Genomic DNA, 11,723 nt, shown 5'->3' with positions numbered 1-11,723 from the left:
CTCGTTAGCTATTTCAGCTTAACATCAACTATCAAGTATGATTTATAATGGCATGCAGTTTTGGTGTGACGTGTGAGTGTATTCTTTTATCTCATCTCTCTTCCTCTATATATATATATGTGTGTGTGTGTTTATCGAACAAAAAAAAAAAGTATGATTCATAATGTGCTAAAGCAATTTAAATCGTGCCTATTATTTTTTATTTGGTACACTAGAATTTATCAGGGTTTGTCCCTAGACCATAGATCGTACATACATTGATTAGCGCGTACATTTATCACCACGTGTCTTCGGCCATGCTCCATGACATGCAGTAAATGAGAAAATAACTAAATATGTAAATAACTAAATATTGTGGGTTCAATTCCTCCATCTACTTTAGCTAATTTTAGACATAATTAACCTCTGTTTTTTATTTTTTTGGAGAAGCACTCATTTTAATTTTGATGAGTGTAAGCACTATGCCTTGATTTTTGGGATAAAATATGCTATTGGGACTTTAGTTTCACATGCAATAATAAAAACAAATTAATTTAAGAGAAATGTTATCCAATGCCCTTAGGGTATTGATTTAGGAGTCATTTTTAGAAATATTTTATTGGGAGAATAGTATAATAATAAATATTGTTGACAATTTTTTATATTTCTCATGAAAGTGGTGTTAAAACTTTCCTACTATGGTTTATTAATAATTACTCTAAAGGCATCTGTTAACATGATTCTTAATTTGATTGGAAGGTAGACTTGTATATGAGATTAATTAACAGTGATATTTGAGAATTATTATTTTGTAATTACATTATGATTGTGCATCCCACCGCATTATTTGATTATCTTGTCACATGTGTTTACTTTGAAATGCATGATGATTGTATGCATCATGTGTGTTAATTGCTAAATTTTTAATATTTAACACACCAAACACTAAAAAAAACAGCTACATAAGATGTGTCAAATACCAAAATAATTTGGCACAAGTGACGGTGCAATTCTATACTAGCACGAACGGTAAGAAATGGTATAAATATTTGGATATTTTTTTATTCCAACGTTCCTACTCTTCATGATTGTTGGAATTATTTTGTATTATTTTAACTTTCTCTCTCTTAATGTGTCTTTAATGCCCTTGAGAACAACAAAAAAGAAAGAATAAAAAATAATAAAGAAATAATATATAACTAAAATGGTAAAAAGAAATGGATAGAATGCGATGTAGACTGAATTATAAAGTGTTTTGTTAAAATAGATAAGTTAATTTTTTGATGTGTCAAAATAAATTTTTTTTATTTTATTTTAAATGGTTGATGCTAACACTTCTATAAGACTATAACACATGCTCAACTAAGGACCAATCAAGTTGGATTGTTGTCTGGTATAAAAGGTTTAATTGGAATTTTGTCCTAATTTTTTTTTTTGATACCATTAAGAGGAAAACAGAGTCTTACAAAGAGGTTGGGTTAACCCAACTATGGTGGATTGGCATTGAGGCTACCTGATTAGCTAGATTATATACATTGCAAACTATAACCCTGGGAACAAAACAAGAATGAAACATCAGTCCATTCTGGTATAGGTACAAAAGATCAGGCATCAGGTTCTGTTCCTGCCAGAAAGGAGGTCTAGCATTGTTGACAACTTGAACGGTTCTCTTGCTATCACTCAGGAACAGAATACAGCCATATCCAAGGTTTCTAGCTTTGACAGCTACTTCCACCATTGCTTCCTGGACTGCCTGGTTTACATGTGTTGCTACACAACTTGAAACTCCAGTGAAAACGAGGTTCCCTTGCATGTCCTTGGCTTCATATGCAAAACCACTTCTTTTGATTCTCCTTCTTCTTGCTCCAGCAATCATGAAGACTAACTGCCAGCGCCAGGGACCACCAAAGCATTGAGATGTATGATTCTCCTCTGCAGTCTGATACTGAGGAGTAGGATGCTCATTAAAAGCCGCCTGGTACGTGCAAGTTAAAGATTGGACAGTTAGAATAACCTCCATAGGATCAGTATGTTTCCCTTCATGTACTACCAAGTTCCTATGACTCCAAATGGCCCATAGAGTGGTGAAGATAGTTTGAAATGTAGTGCATCATCTCTATATTCATCCTTTTGTATCTGACCATAATGTTTCTAAGCCAATCTTGGACAGAGATGTTGTTAGGACCCGAGGTGTGGATAGCCAAGGATGAGCCGTGCCAAATGGCTCTAGCAAAAGAGTAGTAAAGGAAGAGATGAGAAGTGGATTTATCTTTTGCATTACATAATGGGCAGCAACTTGTGGTTGGGATTCCTCTTTTTTTTAGTGTGAGATTGGTGGGGATACTATCTTGATTATCGATATCAAATATAATATTTTGAGTGAGGACACCCCAATAACGTGAATGGGAAAGTGTTCTTGAGCGTATGAAAAAAAGATGTTGCTCGAACAATTTTGGGTTGGCGCCTAGTTTTATGAATAATAAAAATAAAAATATTTTGATTAGTGAATGTTGTTTATTTTTGTTAGTTAAAAATTTCAAAATTCAACAATAATTGCAGGCTTGCAACCCAAAACTTGGTAGAGTAAATTGAATTCAACTATGAAAAATTATGCGTGTTAGAGAAATTAGGTATATTAGAGTAGCACTTGGAGTGGGAGATGATTCCAAGCATAGAGAATTTTTGATCTCACGACTTGTATAAAATTACAATACTATTACTTAATTAGCTAAATATGATTTGTGTTATCTAAGTAGTGATAAGAGATGCTGATAGATAGTGTGGGTTCATAAATTATGACCAGGTTAGATTGTGTAACCTTTGAAGGGGTAAAATTTAATTATTTCTTTGTGATTATAGAACACTAGAATGGTACTACTTAAATATGAGACTCCCTCTAGACTATCGTAATGGGATAACAATAATTCATATCTAAGAACATTGGCATCAAGTGTGCCAAAAATTTGTCACCAAATTCCAAAATCTTTGCTTCATGAGCTATTTCAAATTGTAAATTTTTTCCAACATGCTACGGTGCAAAATCTCAAAAGTTTTATTACTTTTTTATTCACTCTGGTGGGCCTAGACAGATGTGGTAGAATTTTTTAACTTTATTTTCATTTTTGTATATATTATTTTACTGTATAAAATTGAAAAATATAAAATATGATGTACAGTAAATTGTAAAATAGTGTGTTAAAATAAAAAAATAGCATTTTTAATGTATTAAAATGACATTTTTAGGATATCTAATGCTGATGTGTTAAAATATGCCAAGTAATGCATAACGTGTTGTGGGTCCAGCTCATGTGATAGCCCATTCAATGGGCTTGTATCAAGAATTCTACTTCAAGTAGAATTAGGAGTCAATGAACACCTAAGAAAGCAAAAGAACTAATCCTATTTGAAATAAGAGTTTGTGGCTATTAGTTGAAAGACTCCTTATTTGACTGGTATTGGGATTGTGGTGTGAGTCTAGGTTATATATAAATATGGTTTGTGCTAAATTTGTGGGTGCCACATATTGAAGAATAGAGAAAAAGGATTGCCGCCATTGAGAAATATAATTTGTGTGTGTGAGAGTAAAGAAAAATAAGAGAGTTTTTTTTTTCTTTAGCATGAGGCATACATAAGAATTATTTGATTTGATAATAGTGAAATTATTAGGAGTTTGTCCTTTCGTTTTTCCCTTCAAAGAGAAAGGGTTTTCCATGTAAATATTTGTATTCTTATGTGTGATTACTATTTTGTATTGATAGTTTTTTTGATAATATTATTTGGGACCCAACAAGTGGTATCAGAGCTAAGAATAGAGTAAAACTAAGAATAGAGTGAAAGCAATGGCTGGAGTGAAAGCAATGGTTGGAGAAGAAGGCAAGGTTTCAGGAATTGAGAAGTTTGATGGAACAAACTTTGGGTTTTGGAGGATGCAGATTGAAGATCATCTCTATGGGAAGAAGTTGCATCTGGTTCTTTTTGGGAAGAAATCTGATACTATGAAGGATGGAGAATGGAACCTTCTTGATAGACAGGTATTGGGAGTTATTCACTTAACTCTATCAAGACCAGTTGCACACAATGTTGTGAAAGAAAAGACCAACAATGGTATTAAAGCTTGGTTGATTTAGTGGATGACTCGTTGTGTGAATTAAAATGGAAGAGAAGTGATTGCTTTGATTAAGGTATAGTTATTCCAAGAGGAAAAGAAGACTACTTGATTATGGTGAAGCTATCCCAAAAGGAAAGAAGATAATTGAAGATAATTGATGAAATTTGAGTTAAGGGGGAGATTGTTGGGAAATTGCCTCAAATTTCAATTGTGATTTGGAAAATTAATTTGGGTTTCTTGTTGTGAATGGAAAGACTATTTCTTGGTGTGCAAGGAAAGTCTATTCCTTATTAAAGAGGTAATGTATTCTTAGTCCAAAAGGGAATAGATTCATTGTTAAAGAGGTAATGTATTCCTTGTCCAAGAAGGAATAGTAAAAGAGTCTTATTAATAGACATTGCTACAAAGAATTTGATGGCTTTTGGCCCAAGGGTCCTCCCTATGGGGAGAGGGAATAATAATGTTGAAACCAAGAGGGTGAAATTCCCATTGCCTAATAGTGCTTCAGAAGAGGAAGTGGTAGGTGATGAAGAATACGAAGATGCTAAGGCTACATGGGATGATGATGAAATGAAAGATCCTAGAGGTCTTAAGCAGGGGGAGCAATATCCTCCACTAGATATTGTTGAACCTCATGAGAAGAGGACTGATGGAGAGCATCAAATTGTTAGCTTCAAGGATAATTAGGCTTTTGATGAGGGGGAGCCAAGAGATTGGATTAAAGATATCCAAGATGAGATTAATTATTTGAGAATGAAAGGGATTGACGTTGATGAAGTGTTCTCAGCGTTGATGAAGACAATGAAGAAGGTCAAGCTTGAAGCAGGCTTGACGGACATGGATCTGAACTAAAGAGCTAGAATGAAGATCTTTTTACTCAGTGGGTTGGAGGGGGAGATTGATGTGGGTCCAGCCCACGTGATAGCCCATTCAATGGGCTTGTATCAAGAATTCTACTTCAAGTAGAATTAGGAGTCAGTGAACTACTAAGAAAGCAAAAGAACTAATCCTATAAATAAGAGTCTGTGGCTATTGGTTGAAAGACTCCTTATTTGACTGGTATTGAGATTGTGGTGTGAGGCTAGGTTATATATAAATATGGTTTGTGCTGAAGTGCTGCATATTGAAGAATAGAGAAAAAGGATTTCCGCCTTTGAGAAAGATAATTTGTGTGTGTGAGAGCAAAGAAAAATAAGAGAGATTTTTTTTTTTTTTAACCGTGAGGCATACACAAGAATTATTGTAATTGATTTGATAATAGTAAAATTATTCGGAGTTTGTTCTGTGATTTATTCCTTCAAAGAGAATGGGGTTTCCACGAAAATATTTATGTTCTTATGTGTAATTGCTATTTTGAATTGATAGTTTTTTTGATAATATTATTTGGGACCTAAGTAGGTTTAATAATTACTTTTGATTTGCATGCTTGGGTGTAAATTGGTAGCTACGAAATTTGCTCCCAAATTGGTTAGGTATTTAAGTAATGTGTCAAAGTGTAGTAGGTACTTCTAGGAAAACTTCGTTGGTAGGAGCTTAGAGTATTCTATTTTAGTATTTCAAAAGTTACTTTATTTATTATTCCATACCATTTTATAACACACCCATTGTCGCAAATTCTATTTTATTATATCACTCATTAAAATAATTTATACTACCCAATAAAATAATTTTAATTCAATCTATCTCCTTCATCTCTCTCTTTAACCACCAATCACCACCACACAAAAAACCCACAACTCACCAAATTACCCACACAGCCCACTGCCACCACCGCCAAGCCAACCCATTGCCATCAAGCCAAACACAACCCAACCCACTGCCCCCAAGCCAAACCCAACCCAACCCACCACCACTACCACCATCAACCCAACCAAAACCACCACCACCAACCCACAAAAACCACAACCACCGAAACAAGGAACAATGAAACTCAGCCACTCAGGCCACCAAAAATGAAACCCATCCATCAATCCATGAAACCCATACTTCCAAAAAAAAAACCCAACCACTAAATATGAAACCCATGCCATGGAAGATGAAATTTAGCCATCAATCCATGAGTCCCACTCCACATCTCCACCATGGAGGCTTGATTCAAGGAAAGATAGAGACAAAAAAAGAAAAAGAAAAAAAACAGATGTGAGAGAGAAAGAAAGGAATGAGAGATCAAAAAAAGAAAGAGGAAGATGTAGAGGGAGATGAAGAGGGAAGAGAGTAAGTGGGAGAGGAGATGAGACAAAAGAAAGAAAAAGAGTCAGATATTTGTTGGTGAAGAATAAAAAAGTATCATTTGGATTTAGAATGGTGATACAGTACCATCGTAAAAGTAAAATGGTACTGTAGCATTATTGTAAATTTTTTTACAATTGGAAGATCAGGTAAGAGCATTCTTATCAAGCATTCTAAAAAAATTAGCATTTACCATCTCAAAACTCAATTTTATAACATATAACACACCACTTTACAATACAACCTATATCAAAACTTCTATTTTTTTTTTACAATTTCATTAAAATATTGTTTCTTTATTATTTTTCAATAATTTTTTATTTTTTCTCTCTCCTCTGTCTCTCTCTTTCTCACAGCACCGCCGGCGCCACACTACCAACAGTCACCACAAAACCCACCACCCACAACCACCACATCCACTCACCACCACCACCAACCACAACAGAAGAAGAAAAAAAAAGGAAAAAAAAAACTCCACCGGTGAGGGCGAATCGGAACCCACAACTTGCAAATCGGAACATGAGAGAGAGATAATCATAGATTTGAACCGATGAGGGCGAGTGGGAGGGCGAATTGGAGGCAGCGGCTACCTGGCGACGTTGCGGCCAAAGAGTAGAGATCAAGTGACTGAGAGTAGAGAGATCGGCGACATTGCAAACGAAGAGTAGAGAGATTGAGTGACTTTGAGTAGAGAGATTGGCAACGAGCAGAGATCGGCGACGTGCAGAGACCGGCAACGTGCAGAGATCGGCAATGAGCAAAAATCGGCGACGAGCACGACAGACCATGAACCACGGAGAGAGAAGAGAGATCAGAGAAGAGAGAGCAGAGAAATGGTGAAATAGGAAGAAACATAATGAGAAAAAATGGTGAAGACAAAGAAAAAAAGATAGTGGGCTCCACTGAATAAAAAAATAATTAAAGTTTTACAATTGGTGAACAGTGCGGTCTCAAATATGAGATGACACAGTTCATCAATTGCAAAAATTATACAATTTGAGAGGTTTGATGGAGCAAGCTTTTGGATTAAAAATGCTAAAAAGAAAAGAAAAGAATTTTAGCATTTGAAAGGTTTGATAAGAATGCTCTAATGGGGCTTTTTGTGTGTTTGATGCTAAAATATATCAACATATATCATTTGGAAGACCGGATACTAATGCTCTTATTGGGTTTATCATAATATGCACGTAATTGTTACATTATTTTGAGCCTATGCTAAGTGCTTGGTAGCCCCAACAGTGATTGTTCATTTTTAGCATACACTAGTCGCAGACCCACTTGTTACACGTAATAATATTATTATTTTAGTTATTATTTATTAATAGTTGTTTTTATATATTATCTTTTAAGTTAATAAAACCATACATATACTTTTTCTTAAACCTTTATATATATATTATTTATTTATTTAATGTCAATCTTTACATATATAAACTCTATATATTCCATTTCTTTATATAAGTAAAACCATAGAATACTACTTCATAATGATAATGGCTAATTAGTTTATCATTTTTTATAATGCAATATGTTGAATAAAATAATATGAGAAGAAAAAAAAAGTAAAAATAAAAAATATATATATAACAATAAACACCAAATTAATTATCTCTATTAATTAAATTACAAATTTATTTATTTGAATTTAAATAAAATATTATATGTTTAATCTTAAAAAAAACATAAATAATTTAATTATATGGATGATGTGACTGAGTTTAAATATTGAATAAAATAAGATGAAAAAAAATGTAAAAAAAATATAATAATAAACACTAAATTACTAAAATCATGTTATGTAATATAAATAATATATATTATATTCATATATATTACCATTAATTTTTTATAACGCAATAGGATAACATTTAACAATCAAAGAGAACAAAAAACTAAATCGCATTAACCCAAAGTAGAGTTATAACAAACACAAAAATTTATCAACTTAAAGTAGAGATGCAGGAAAAATAGTTAAAAAAAATGCTCCAAAAAATATTGAGACAAATTTATAGTAAGATGATGTGAATATGAAGAGACAAAATATAGAAAAATGAAGGGAAATATGAATAGTGATAATGAGGTTGAGGGTAGTGGGGAGATGAAAAACTTAAAACACAAAGCTAAATCGCATCAACCCAAAGTAGAGTTATAACAAACACAAAAATTTACCAACTTAAAGTAGAGATGTAGGAAAAATAAAAAAATACTCCTAAAAATATTGAGAGAGAGAGAGAGAGAGAGAGAGAGAGAGAGAGAGAGAGAGAGAGAGAGAGAGAGTGAGTGATAACCTTTTGTGAGGGAAAACTATGCAAAGAATGGAAGAAAGAATGACAAATTTATAGTAAGATGATGTGAATATGAAGAAACAAAATAAAGAAAGATGAAGGGAAATATGAATAGTGATATTAAGGTTAAGGGTAGTGAGGAGATGAAAAGGTAAGGAAGGGAAAAATGAAGAGACAAAATAAAGGAAGATAAAGAGACATGTGGCACAAAATTAAACTCTAATTTAGAATTTAATTAGAATTTCTCTCAGTTTTGGCTATATATATATATAGACACACACACATGTATATTTGAGATAGGACAAAACTTAGGTACAGTACTTTAAGTACTGTTCCTTAGATTCTCCTTTTAAGACTTAGTCATATACTTAACTAAAACATATATTTTCATTCCATGAGAAAAATCCACATGATAGAATTTTAAGAAGGGAACCTAAGGAACAACACCTAAGTACTGTACTTAAGTTTTACTCTTTGAGATAAAGTCCTTGAGGAGGCATGTAGCACTATGTTCCTCAGAGGAAAGCATGGTGATTTTAGTATAAATTTTGGAGAGCTAAATAGATGTAGAGAGCACTAGCATCTGAGAATGTATAAAAGTTGCTATTTTACAACTTAAAAAGTTACTTTATTTATTATACTATTCCACTTTACAATATACCCAACATCTCAATTTTTATTTTTAGGATAAACTTAGGTACAGTACTTTAGATATTGTTTCTTAAGTTTGCCTTTTAAGATTCAGCCATGTGGCTACTTAACTAAAATATACACTTCCATCCCATAAGAAAAAATCCACATGACAGAATCTTAAGAAGAGAACCTAAGGAACAACACCTAAGTACTGTACCTAAGCATAGCTGGGTTGCATATTTTTTTAGATATACAACCCCGGATGTGGCATGTTTTGAGACACAAAGGATGTAAAATAGTCACTTGGGGGGTTCTACACCCCCAATGCTAATGCTCTCAGTAGTCTTGAGTGGTTCGAGATCCTTAAACCTTAAATCTAGTGCCATTTGTGGGTTGGATTGTTAATATTGGATTTAGAACTTAAATAAGTCTGATTAATTCATCTTTACACAATTATTCATAGCTGATAAGGAGATATAAAAACGGGTTAGAGGATTGGTCGAAAAGTCACTATCTTTTTATAACAATAATGAAGAAAGTCAAGGGAGTGCAACTAGTTTGTTTATTCCTTTGTTAGAAGAGCAGTTTTATTTGCAGATCTTAATATATGGGTAGAAGATCTACTGTCTAAGCTGGATGTTGTATTCCAAGTTGATTTAGTTCATTTATATAATCTTTCATATCGGTTCCTATTAAAAAAAAAAATTTAATGGTGGGGGCACCACTTGACATCATTTGATTATTAGTAATTCCACTCAATGTTTGTCATTTGTTTTGTTGCAAACTAGGAAGAATGCTATTAGTAAAGTTCCAATAAGTTTATCAATAATATATTTAATTTAATTTATATTATCTATATATATTATATATATATAATCGAAATATCTGAAACTCTTACAATTTTTCACGTCAGCATTATTAAAAAAAAAATTCTGATTTTTTTTTTCTAAAACCCGATAATACAGCACGTTTGGGACTCCTTCCTTAATTTAAACTTTTCTAAAACCAAATAAAGATAAAACATTCCTCTTCTCTACGCAAGCTATTATGTAAAAACGCAAACGCAAAAGCTTATTCTTCTCTCCTATTCTCGTGGGTTGATTGAGGCTGAGTTTGGATACAGCTTCTTCCGTGTCTGCGTCTGCATTTTTTGTTTTGTTTTTTTTTTTTTTTTTCTTCTTCTGCTGCTGCAGCACGGGTCAGGGGGACAAGGCTACTGTTTATGTTACTGTACATGAACAGTAGCCGCATTTTGCTGACTTTCAGCACATTTGTGGGTCCCGTGTACTGTTCATGGGACCCACAAACTTCACTTTACAGAATTTTTTTTATTAAAAATGGGTCCCACGATACTATTTACACATTTAAAAATTATTTCGCTACAGTGTTTTCAGTTTTCAATTTTCAGTTTTCAGTTTTCAGCAATAAGCTCTATCCAAACGGACCCTGAATCTCTCTTTTCGTACGGGTTTAGATGCAGCCTAACTGCGTAAGCCGTTCTCTCAACCACTCTCAAAATCCCAAAACCCTAACCCTTGAGCGCTCTATTTATGGCAGAGAGAGATCCAAGGACCACAGTCATGTCAATCTATCTCCCACCTTCAGTCCAGCCTCCTGCTACCGTCATAATATATGGGGTTGGGGAAATATTATTCTTGTGGTTGATTTGATGGTATTTTTTTTTTAGTGAGGTTGCATTTGAGACCCTATTGTCATGCCTTTTTTTTTTTGGTTTGTTGTTAAAGTTTTTGAAATTATAAGTCTGCACTTAAATGCACATTTGTTTGTCTGTTACTTGGACAAGTTGCGCATGTAACAATTATAGTTTAATCTAAATTCAGAAGTTGCCTATTAATGCATAGACATGTTTCCTTACCTTCAACTCAGATCTCATCACTCAAATTTAGGCTATTAATTAGCTATAAGAATATGCTCTGCCATCACACAAAGAAAACTAAATGAATATGTCATCTGATAGTTCCAATGTTACACATGACGAATACCTGTTATTGATAGACTTGACTCCCTTATATAATCAAGGTTTCATTTAATTTTGTTGCTTTTAATTTAAAGGTGTAAAAATATGTTGAAGAAGTTAATGATGGTCATTGCAATGGAATAGTTGCTTTCTCTCTATACTAATACACATATTCTTTACGTTGTTTCTATAGTAATCTATTCTTCGTTATCTTTTCGACATTTTGTACAATCTGTTAGACTTGGGAGAGCTTCAGACTATGGCTTGCACTTCAGGAGGTTCACTCTTTATCTCTCAAGGGAGTAATTGAATTCATGCTTGAGTAAAGCAAATGATGCAGAAATTTTTACTGCAATGCGTGGAGACCAGAAATCAACAATGGACTGAAATTACAGAGCATGTATTATGGTCCATGGAGCATCTGTATGTCTCTCATCTTTAACGATTTTGTGTAAATTTTTGACAAATTTTCATACGAAATGTTTAATTACTTTCTTTATTTTACATTGGA

Source organism: Castanea sativa, chromosome 2 (assembly GCF_040712315.1).
Source record: "Castanea sativa cultivar Marrone di Chiusa Pesio chromosome 2, ASM4071231v1".
Lineage (NCBI taxonomy): Eukaryota > Viridiplantae > Streptophyta > Magnoliopsida > Fagales > Fagaceae > Castanea > Castanea sativa.
Note: the sequence above shows the minus strand (reverse complement) of the source record.